This window comes from Cynocephalus volans, chromosome 16 (genome assembly GCF_027409185.1).
Source record: "Cynocephalus volans isolate mCynVol1 chromosome 16, mCynVol1.pri, whole genome shotgun sequence".
In the NCBI taxonomy this organism is placed as follows: Eukaryota; Metazoa; Chordata; class Mammalia; order Dermoptera; family Cynocephalidae; genus Cynocephalus; species Cynocephalus volans.
Genome location: NC_084475.1, coordinates 49,039,473 through 49,051,883, shown reverse-complemented (window position 1 = coordinate 49,051,883; position 12,411 = coordinate 49,039,473). Strand labels below are relative to the sequence as shown.

The 12,411-nt window shown below is 40.4% G+C and overlaps 1 protein-coding gene across 4 annotated transcripts in view; it reads right to left on the bottom strand.

Moving 5' to 3' along the window:
• The window catches only part of KDM4C (lysine demethylase 4C), a 371,099-nt gene extending 359,027 nt beyond the window's left edge, over positions 1 to 12,072 (bottom strand). For all 4 annotated transcript variants that reach the window (XR_010021850.1, XM_063080305.1, XM_063080306.1 and 1 more), the window contains exon 1: positions 11,906 to 12,072. The gene's annotated coding sequence lies outside the window, so the exon portion shown is untranslated. The remainder of the gene's footprint in view (positions 1 to 11,905) is intronic.
• Between the last annotated feature and the right edge of the window lie 339 nt (positions 12,073 to 12,411).

Sequence of the window (12,411 nt, the reverse complement as noted above, 5' to 3'; positions counted from 1 at the left end):
CCAAGCTTAAGAGACATATTTGGTATATTTTCATCCTAAATGCAATGTTTTGCACAGGTATTTGTTGATCTTATTCTCTTAATCCTGATACCAATACAAATCTTCCTTGACATGCACACATCTAGTAGTATTTTCAAGGTCTACCAGACAAGTGTAATTTTCCTCAAAGTCTCAGATATTTAACAAACTTACATTAAACACAAATACAATCATGATACAAGCACAAAGTAAAATCACAGTCTGTTACCCAAAGTTTTTCCTTGATTAATATGGCCTTAATAAGGACTAGCCAGTTAGCTCAGTTGGTTGAGTGTGATGTTGGTAAAACCAAGGTCAAGGGTGTGGATCTCTGCACCAGCCAGCACCTATATATATATATATATATATATATATATATATATATATATATATATATATATGGTTTTAATAAGTACAAGATCAAATCCTCATTAATATTCATGAAAATGAACTATCTAGGACATACTTGGTTTGACTGGTTCATAATTTTTCTTTCTCCATTTGCCTGGTCTTGGGGGTATGACACGGAGAGCTATTCTCATTGACAACTCTTTGAATACTTACATTAAAATGAACCTTTTTTTAAAAAAGCCTTGCATTTGCTTGGTTCTTTACTATACTTTAACATGTTACTTCATCTTCATTCTTAAAAGTTCTCTGTGAGATTAGCAGGCTGTGATTACTCCAATTTGAGAAATGATAAAACTAAGACTTAAATGTAAATAACTTTCCTAAGGTCAGACAGCAAGTAGGTGCAATGAACTGATTGTAAGTTCAGTATCCCCCATACCCAGGTCCCAAATGTAACTGACCTCTTTCCTAGGATCTCCAGCTGCCACAAAAACAACCACTAAAGCCCACTAAATGAAGAAGAAATCTGCAGCACCAAGCCTAGATAGTTTCACAGAGGAATTCTGTCCAATTTTTAAGAAACATAATCCAATGTTATTTAAGCTGTCCCAGATCACAGAGAAAAAATAGCAAGCTTCGAAATCTTTTCTTAAGAAGCAAGCCTAAAATGAGTAACAAAACTTTTAAAATGGCCCTAAAGAACTGCAGACCAATTTTAAGAGTATTGATGAAGTTTCTAAAAATGAGCAAATACCCGCCAGCCACCAAAAAAAAAAAAAAATGAGCAAGTGAAATCCAGAAATACATTAAAATAATAAACTATTAGTACATATTTCTTATGTAATTCTCTGTGTGTGTGTGTGTGTATATATAGATAGATAAGTAAATATACACACACATAAATGTATATGAACATAAACATATTCTCTGGTTCTATTCACTGAGAGGGCCTAAGAGCAACACTTAAATAACAATAAGCATCTAGATCTTAGCTTCTAAATATCTGGGGTAAGCAAAATTCAAGATGTGCCTAGATATCTCACTGTGCCAGAAATGAAGGGAGTGTTCAAAGAATGATGGGATATGTAAAAAGAACACAGAATCCAGTGCTTCACGGGTTCCCATGAGACAAACCTATGACGTTTGAGCATCAATATAAATAATAGCATTAACAGATAACTTACTGAATGAAACAGGAAACCATAAGTCCAAACTGATATAAATAAATAAATTGAAAGCATGACCAGGACAAGATATTTACAGTTTTTCAAAGGAAGAGTAACTTTACAGCAGAAAAGCATAAAAGACTATCTCAATCAAGCAAAGTAAACATTTCCAGTAAAATGACAAAATGAAATTGTGTGCCACCTGGTAAGATGCAGTGAAAAGAGAGCATCACCTCTGTGACATTCCTGCCCAAAATGCCTCAAGAATCTAATCATGAGAAACTTCAGACAAACCAAAATTAAGGGACAGTCTATAAAATAAGTGGTCTGTAATCTTCAAGTGTCAAGATGATGAAAATCAAGATCATGAATATCAGTATTTAAGACTAAAGGATGCTGAAAAATACCTGAAAACAAGAAAATGCAATGTATCATTCTGGACTGGATACTTTTGCTACAAAGAACATTAAAGACTATTAAAAATGGTGAAATGTGAAGGGTCTAAAGATTAGATGATAGTATTGCATCAATGCTAATTTCTTGATTTTGATGGATATACTGTGGTTACATAGGAAAATGTCTTTGTAGGAAATACACGTTCAGTTACTGAGTAGTGATGGGGCATGAAGGCAGCTTACTCTCAAAATTTTCAAGGAAATAAAAGTTCTTTGCACCGTAATTGCAATTTTCTAAAAGTTTGAGATTGTCCCAAATTAAAGAAATAAAATACAAAGGAATAAACTTAAGAAATACAAAAGATCTGTGTAAAGATACCTTTAAAATATCCTATTTAAGAGGGCCGAGCCCGTGGCGCACTCGTGAGAGTGCGGCGCTGGGAGCACAGCGACGCGCTCCCACCACAGGTTCGGATCCTACATAGGAATGGCCGGTGCGCTCACTGGCTGAGCGCTGGTCACGAAAAAGACAAAAAAATAAATAAATAAATAAATAAAATATCCTATTTAAGGAATTAAAGACGACAAATGAAAAGCATACCACATTCTTGGTCAGGAAAACATAACATCTTAAAAATATTTCTCTAGGTTAGTCCATAATCTAAGCACATTCCTAATAAAAGTATCAATAAGTTTTTGTAATTTGACATATTAACTCTAAAGAAAACACTGTATAATGAAAGATAAACAAGAATAGCCTCGAAAAGTCTGAAAACACAATATAAAACTACAACAATGAAAACATTGAGGTAATGGTACATGAATACATAGATCATTGTGTAGGAATAAAATCAATCTACCTGACTTTTAATATTGCACTGGTTAAATAAATTATGGTACATACTTACAGTGGAATACCACGCAACCACATGTAGGGAGCTCTGTATGTACTGATATTTATAAAATCACCTCCAAATGAAAAAAAGTTCATAACAATATGTACAGAAATTGTAATTTGTGTAAAAAATGTATACATATACACACATATGCTTAGAGTACTCCTAGAAAGCCCTAAAAGAAATTCTTTAACAGTGTTTGAACAGAGGGAGGAAACAGCTGCCTGAAGACCATAAGAATATATATTTTTTATACTTTTATACCTTCTGAACTTTATATCTTGTTGTAAACCTTGTACTGCTTATTCAAAAATAAATATTTATTATATATATTTATATAAAGTGAATTTTTAAAATTTAAATAAACAATAAATAAATAGACCTGGACAATTAGCTCAGTTGGTTAGAGCATGGTGCTATAACATCAAGGTCATGGGTTCGGATCCCCCTACGGGCCAGCTACAAAAAAATAGATAGGTAAAATTATCAAAAAAGGAAAGAAAAACGAATTTACCTATTACAGGGCCAGATTCTTCCTGCTAAAAGCTGCCTGAATGTCAGTGAGAGACTAAGGTAGAGGTGTCAGGAAAGTGCTCAAATTTCAGGCAAGGGTTTGTTTTTTTTTTTTTGGAAGGTTAAACAGACAAAAACAAAATGAGTGAGATAAGCTTAAAAAAAAAAAAAGCCTATACTATACCATCTGTCAGAGAGGTGCCTCTGACCATGCTAAGTGAAAGAAAGTGAGCCGAGATGCCGGGTACCATTCAAGTTCAAGCTTTATTAAAGAAAGAAATCTGCCGGGCTGTGCTCAGAGTGGCACAGGGCCCAGGGCTGCCCTGAAAATGAAGGACAGCACCAGGTGTGAGGGTGGTAGAGCTTATATAGTGCGCCAAGGGCTGGCTGATACCATCAAGGAGGGTCATTATGCTAATGTGGATCTTGGTAGAGAACTGCGTCCTTGCAGATGCAAAAGGGGTTTCTGTTTAAGTCAGGAGGCTTCTCATGAAGGGAAGAGGGAAGGGGATGGGAGGGGAGGAGGTGGGCGGCACCATTTTGTACTTGGGCTTGTCTAAAGTGGCTTTGGTTATGTTGCAGATCTATTACTAAGTATCTGATGGACTCCCAGTACAAAACGGAACAGAAGCAACAAGATAGTTATGATCACAGACAAAAGGCATGTCCTCGGAACTGGAATTTAAGCAAATGTCCTGTGCAAAAACAACTTAGATGGAGATAAAGAGGGAGCCAAAGCGAAGGAATTGATCTGCTTTTTTGTGTGTTTTTCTTTTTGGTGGCTGGGCAGTATGGGGACCTGAACCCTTGACCTCAGTATTATAACACTGCGGTCTAACCAACTGAGCTAACCAGCCAGCCTTATGTGCTTTTTTAACCTTATTCAATGGGAGAAAATGTACTGGCAGGGAAGAATGTTCCGATGAGCAGAGAATAATACTCCTGAGAGTCAGGGAAGCCCAGCAGGTGAAAACACCCTGCTCAACCATACCCATCTCCATCTGCTGGGACCTCCCTGTCACAAAACAATGTGTAATCACTCATGTGCTTTCCCACGGACAAAGAGTTTCTAGAAAAAGCCCTGAAGAGCAGACATGCATGCTTCAGAGCCAGGTTCTGGTTCTTGTGAGTTTGATTAGGGACACCAGGAACAGTAATCCTCCAATGCCTCATACTCTGGTTCAATGGGAAAAATTCAGATTTCTCAACATGCAATGCTGAAAATGAGAACAGGACTATAACGCCCCCTAAAAATGCCCACCTCCCCCCCACACACCCCCAAAGGTCCTATCTGTGCTAACTGTCCTAACTCTTGACATTTCTCTCCAATTTCAAATTTCCCCATTCCTTCTCCAGTTAATAGCAAGTCAATATTTAGAATGATAGCTTTTCATACAGTTATCAATTAGTTTCCATATATATTTAAATATTTAATTTAATCTACTAAGACTTGAGTGTTAAAAAACTAAAAATTTCAAACACAGGTTTAGGAAAACTTACTGATGATTACACATTTAAACTATCAATATGTTTCCTTCATAAGTCCCACTACTTAGCTAAACATTTTCCAAATTTAATAGAAAGAAGATATCACCTGTATATTCACTAATTCACCCAAAACCTTCTCCAACCCCTCACCTCATGCCAGACAACAGGGTTTTTGTTGTTGTTGTTTTGGAGGCTAGATGGTAAGGGGATCCAAGCCCATGACCTTGGTGTTATAAGGCTGTACTCTAAGCAACTGAACTAACTGGCCAACCAGACAGTAGAGTTTAATAAGGGATATAAAGACTTCCCAAACTATCAAGCGATGGGCAACCACAGTGAACATCCATCTACCTGCTCGAGCAGGACAGGGGAGAAATGGAATCCTATGAGCAACAAGACGAAAAACAAGGCTAGTGAGGCTTCAATCACTTAGGTAGGGAAGGAAAGTGATGGAGGCCAGGAGCAGACCATAGGTCACTATGCAGTACAAGATTATACAGCATGATGGTCAAATATATGTCACACCTGGCAGGGGTCCCCAAAACACAGCCACTAGAAACCTGGGCTCTAATCAACATTTTAATAACTGTTATTTTCCCTATTTGCAAATACACGTTAATGTATAGAAAATTTATTTTTTTTAACTGAGTCTTTCTGTTAAATGAAGGAATGTTCACTCATAAAAACAATCCCACCACCAAGATCAATAAAATTAATAATCTGGTGTCTTTTTTCTAAACATACACACAAACATGCTTAAACACAATTGGGACCATACAATCTATATTATACTGTATACTGCTTTTTTTAATTAAACATAGGCAGCTTGGGAACTTTCCAACTTTTTAAAATAGTCTCCCAAGTTGCGAATATTACAGCAACGTGTTCAGTCAAAACAGCCCTATTATTGCTAGGCACTTAGCAATATCGATTATAAGAGATCGATATTTCATGGTGGGACCAAAAAGCCCAGAGCCTTCCTTCCAGTTCTGGTGAGTGAATAGTTGTGAGAGCCACAGCTCCAGTGACTCAGTGAATATGGTGGCACCATCACCTAGTCAGGGCTCCTTAATTCATACTTTCACAAACACTTACTGGTTAGCCTTGATCTCCATTATCATTTCTGGAATTTGGTTAGTACCAAATTAAGAACACGAAGCTAAGGAGAGGCCAGCCTTAAAATTTAGTGACTGACCACATACCTGAAATGAGCTCAGTCAAGTCAGGCAGAAGATTACTGGCTTACCAGTGGCCCAGAGAGAACTGCAAGATAAGACCTAAGGCAGGGTCAGGTTCAGATTTTCTCAACCTGACCTTAGCAACCTCCTATGGGCAGCTACATAAGATCAGGCCAGAACTTCTATGTAAAACTAGTCATTTCTTTTAATGAGGGGAGTTGTGGCTAGCCAGTTAGCTTAGGTGGCTAGAGTGCAGCTTTATAACACCAGGGTCACAGATTCGGATCCCTTTACTGGCCAACTGTCAAAACAGATAAATAAATAAAGGTATACCTATACTTCCTATTAGACAAGACAGAGAAAATAACAATTGTGTTTCTAAGAAGGTGGCTGATGGAAATGAGGCATTTTCCTTTGTGTGCTGTTCAAACTGCAGTGCTCTACCCAATGCAGTAGGTTATATCAATATTTTTATAACATGTGATACAAAACAAAATAGAAAATATCAAGGTATAGCATAGGTGGTTAAGGTACTATTTTGTGAAAGTTTTCTTTCAATTTTGTGTCTGTGTGTGTGTGTGTGTTGGGTCATCATGGGTAAAATATATTTCCTACTGTGTTTTCTGGTTTTACAGTTCCTTTAATTTTTTCACACATGTAAAAGTCATTGATTTGTTCAACAAATGTTTATTGAACACCTATACTGTAGTGCTGGTGAGGCCACAGGGTGCCGGTGTGATGTTAAGTGAACAAAAATACTTGGTCCCTGCCCTTGGAAAGTTCTTACAGTTTAGAGACAATCAAATAATCAAATAAATATACGATTATAAACTGTACTAAGTGTTATGGAAAAGTACAGGTAATTTAGATTATCATTGGGAAGGCCAATTTAGATTGGGGAAGAGGAATGGGTGACAGGTCAGGTTCTCTAAGGAATACATTCAGGTAGAGATGGAAAGGAGGAAAATGGGAGGAAAAGTCAGCCTGGCCAATAACAGCGCATTTGGGAAGGGCCTGTACAGTTCAAGGAAAAGAAAAGCCAGTGGGCAGAGAAGAAACGTAGAAGCATCTAGATAAGGCTTAAAATCCAAGAAAGAAGGAAAAAAAGAATAGATAAGGTTTAGTGGGAGCTTGGGATAAGAAGAGATAGTGCAGGAGTGCTAAATGCCCTGAGGCCATTGAGAATGCTCCAATTTGCATTTTAAAAGGTCATCAGGTGGGAGATTGGAAGAAGGTTGGAGTAGATAGGGGGATTACGTACTGTAGATGGAAACAAGTGCACTGATAGCATATATACTTCTGAAACACAAGTGACAAGGTTTCGTGATGGTTTGGATATGAGGGCTGCGGAACCATGAAGTGTCTGGGATAACTAGTGGGTTTCCTGAGCGAGCAATGAGATGGGATGAAATGCCTGAAAAGTCCCAGAGAAGCGGAGCTGAGAGGAAAGATCACAGTTCTGCTTATTATAGTTAACAAGGGGAAATGCCAAATTAACACACCCAACTGGATGGAGATATCAAAAAAGAAGTTATTAGCAAAAGGGCTTTGATGACACATTGTTCTGCTCCTTAAATATCCACACACAGTAATATGTAATAAACACAAACCCAACAAAATTTAAAATAAATTTTAAAGACTCTACACAGTAGCAGTTCATAAATACCATAGCAGCTGAAGCCACTGCGTATCTGAAAATATTACAGTGTAACTAAATATTCATATTCTTAAAATAATCCTTTCACGAAATCATGACGACTCACTTGTCTATTTTGTTTACTGCTGTATGAGCCACACCTAACACAGTGTATGGCACATGGCAAGTGTTAATCTATTGAAGAAATGTGTCCACTGCTATGCAGAATAAACCACCCAGCAAAAATAAACAATACAAATAATGAGAAACTGCAAGGGAAATCTCTGCACTATACTATGAAGCATACAAATGTAAATCATGACATTTCTCAGGGAAAAAAGGGAAATCGGTTATTTAGCACATACTTAGTTCTCATACCCTAACAGTTTCAGGTACTAGATTCTGTTTTCTAAGAATTCCCTTAATTTCAGTATCAGAAATTCCATCTAGGCAACCAATGATAAGTATCCTCCCCATTCCCTAGAAGTCTCTGAGTGATATGATAAAGAATCAAGATGTAATAAAAGCTTGATGAAGCTATACTACCATTTCATCTAAGTTATTAAAACAAAACAAAACCTGTTAGAAGGAAATTCACCAAAATGAAAATGGTAATAACTGATTTTTCTTTTTCCTCTATCTTCTCCTGTTTTCCGGATTTTCTAACAAACGTGGATTTTTATTATCTTTTCTTTCCTGTTCACAAAAGTAATACTGATTCAAAAGAGAAAATTCAGAAAATGCTCATAAACAGGAAAGAACCAAATTATCCACAATTTCATTGCTCAAAAGTAACTAACCACTGTCAATACCCAAAAGTAACTAACCACTGTAAATATTTTCTGTGGACCTTTCTCTGTGTATTCATAGGGATGGGGAGAGGAGAGGAATACAAAAGTAGAAGTGTGAGTGTTTAGACTACGAAGGAGATTACAGAATGTTGCTATGGCAAGTGTGTAGGATTAAGGGAGGACTAACTTGAAGAAGTGACAACTGAGTTGAGCTTTCTGAAGGATGAAATGGAATTAACCAGAGAAGCGCAGGATAAGGCAGCAGTCTAGCCAGAGGAAACAAGAGTGTGAGCAAGGTATGAATGAAGCCCATCCAGGGAACCCGGGAGAAAGATGAGTTTGGCTGGAAGAAGATAGGCTGGGCAAAGCCTTACAGGAGGAGCTGAGTTAGGGCTTATTCCTCTGGGAAAGACGCCTTGAAGGAGGAGCAGGGGGATAGGCTCCTTGAAGGGATTATTATTCTGAAGCTGTGTGGGGAAAGGATTAGGCCCAGCAAACGTGGATTTAGAAGATCAGCATCTTCTCCAAAATATCAGTAACTCCCAAAGGGCAGGGGGGTGGAGAAGCAAAAAAGACAATGAGCCAATATTTTAAATTTATATTTTAGGCTCCACAAAACCTAGATTGGTAGCGATTAAAAAAATACAATGACCTTAACTATGCACACCTCCCAAGAACTTCACATCAGAAACGGGGGTTGGGGGAGGAGCTTTAAATATCAATATCTAACAAAAGTAAAAAAATGTTTAAAGATTGAGAGATCCGCATTAGACACTGAGCTAAATGATAGTATGGAATGTACATGTTTTATTACTATATCCCCAATAAATATATAACAAATAAATGAATATCAAGGGAATAATCATGAGCAGTACGAAGAGAGACAGTGTTAACAGAAAAAGATGATGTTAATGACATCCAGCAAAGGAAAACACAGCACTAGCCACAGGACAAAGCCTGACAGAGAATTCTGTTCTCTAGAAGTAGACTTGGTAGTAGAGCAGGGAAAGGTTAACAGGCCCCTCAAAGTCCTTGAGACTACCTATCCCTCCTTGCTCATGCATTCATGCAAGAGAACTTTAACCCAGCAATTCCACTCCCCACTACTAGTATATACCCAAGAATAAAGAAAACATATATCCACACAAAAACTAGTTCACGAAAATTCACAGCAGCATTATTCATAATAACCAAAAAGTGGAAACAACCCAAATGTCCGTCAACTGATGTAAGAATATACAAAATGTGATAAATCCATAGAATAGAATATTATTCAGCCATTAAAAAGGAATGAAGTACTGATATATGCAGCAACATGGATGAATCTTCACAAAAGACTACATAATGTAAAACTCCATTTATATGACAAGACCAGAACAGGCAAATCTATTGAGACAGAAAATAAATTAGTAGTTGCCTAGGGCTGGAGGGCGAGGGATTTGGAGGGAAATGGGCAAGGACTGCTAATGGGAACAGGGTTTCTTTTGAGGGTATTTAAAATATTCTAAAACTGATTGTGGTGATGGTTGCACAATTCTACGCATATACTAAAAACCATTGAAATGAAAGAGAGAAAGAGAGGATGTTTTGAGTACATCAGGCAAATTACTGGAAATACAACTAAGGAAATAAAAACAAAAAAAACCCAGAACCTGTCCTCAAGGCTCCAATGTTCTAGTAGGGGAGAAAAAACAGTCAAGAGGCAATTACAAAACAATGAGAAAATAAAAGGATTCATAGACTATACCCCAGGGACACCTAACCCAGCGTTGGGTGATTCGGTGAAAGTGTTCAGAAAATAATTCCATTTACTTGATTTTCATCCATATTGAAATTTAAATCCAAAGAACTCTTCTGAAAATCTTCATTCTTACAGAATGATTAACTTTTTTAAAAAAAAAAAAACATCTGTTAGCTCAGTTGGTTGGAACACCAAGGTCAAAGGCTTGGATCCCAGTAGCGACCAGCCACCACAAAAAAATTAATTAATAAATATTTAAAAAGCATCTGCGCACGTGCAAGGTTTAAAACTTACTTTTAACTTTAGAAAAGCAACCGTTTAAAGTCTGTTAATTAAAAAAATACAAAATAAAATAACAAAAAAAAAAAGAAAGAAAAAGTTTCCAATTTAAACTTCACTGTATTACCAAGTTTGTGGGGTGCTGTAAAGATTATGTGCAAATTTTTTGTAACACTAAAATTGGGAGGAAAGGGCCTAAAAAAACCCGAACAATCGTGTAATACATTCCAAAACAAAGCATGGAAGGTTGCAAGTAAACTAGCGAGGTAGGAAAACTTGAATGATGATCGCAAAGGAGAACCGAGTGCTACACAATAAAAACGGACCTTTAAAAATTAAAGCCACTAATTTTCAACCACAAACACTTCGAAATCTGAATATTAGTAACCGTTACCATAGAAACAACGAAGACAAGTTTCCCGGGGTTAAAAATTTTTAAATACCGTAGACTCAAGTGGGTGGAATAAGGCAAAGTTTGGTGCAAACCTAAGTGGACCGATCCAACCGTACCCGGGTGAACCGACCGCGATTCTAACCTGTCCTTCCGAAGCGGTGCTTGATAAATCTCCTTGCGGGGGTAGTTTAATCAAGTGCGAAGAAAAGTTTGCCCCGTCTCCTCCGGAAGGAGGAACCTGAGAAAAGTCCTCCCGAGTATCGCCCACAACCAAAGCCGGCCGGCGCAGGCGTGCCCAGCGCAGCTGGGGGCAGACGGGCCGAGTCCACGCGCAAAGCATCCGAATCGAATCCCTTGCGGTTTCACCGGCTGAGCACGGAGTCGCCGCCGGCCTGGCTCCCTCTTCCACATCTAGCCCACCCCACACCACTTCCTGTGCCTGGCAGTCCACGCGCCCCGACCTAATTCGCACTGATTAAGCACCCACTGTCTACACCGCACGGTGGCTCCTCCGTGCACTGCAGGAAGAAATGGCCCCATGCCGGAGGAAAGAAAAACCAAACGAACAGCTGCGCTGGCTAAGGACGAACCCGAATGAGGGGCTGGCTGCTTGCGACCGGTGGTCTGGAGAGGAGCCCCCACCCTGACCCAGAGGGTCGCGACAGTCCCCGGGAATGGTGGGCCCCGAGGAGCGCACCAGGCCCGGCCTCCCTGGAGTCCGCCGAAGACCCCGCTGGGAGCCGAAAAGAAGGGAGCCGACGTCCCCAGACCACCCGCGCGCTCCCCTTCCTCAAGGACCGCGACCCCAACTCCGGGTCCTCGGAGAACGGCGAGCTCGGGGACCGAACCCCCGTACGGGCCGGAGCGGATCATCACTGGCTCCCGCCTCCCTCCCCGGCGACCATGGCCGGCCGCTCCCTCCCCAGCATGACGGTTGCGGACGGGGCGTCTCTGCCCCGGCGTCTCCGCTGCCCCGCGCGGACGGGGGCAGTGCCGGGAAGACCGGCCGAGCCCCTCCCCCAACTGCCCCCATCTCCCGGACTCCGGAAAAGCGGTTACCTGGCGCGTGGGTGAGGGCGAGGACACGACCCGGAGGAGAAGGATAAGAAAGAAGACGGTGCTCTTCGGCCTAGGGAGATTTGGGAAATTTAGGAGACTTGTTCCGCACTGGGTGACAGCTGTTCGCTGCGCACGCGCACGGGCCGAAGACGCCCGGTCACTCCGCCGCTCCTCACCCTCCCGTCGAGGGGGTGGGTGGGAGGTAGCGGCGAAGGCGCGCGCACAGCGCAGGCCGACTCTGCCTGCGCGAGTGCGCGCGCGCCCTCACGTGACCGCTGGGACCCGGCACTCGGTGAGTCACGTGAACTCGCAAACAGCTTAAAGGTGCCTGGCACATTCTTGCTACGGGCTTAGTCTTTCGCGCTGTGCTTAGTGTAGGTTCGCTGTCACACATCTTCTTGTTCTCTGCAGACGGGCATGTCCCTTTCTCCCCAGACAGGGAAGATGCTTGAGCAGAAGGAAGGAACAGGTGCACAGAACCTTGCCCGGAAGCACCCACCGGGTTC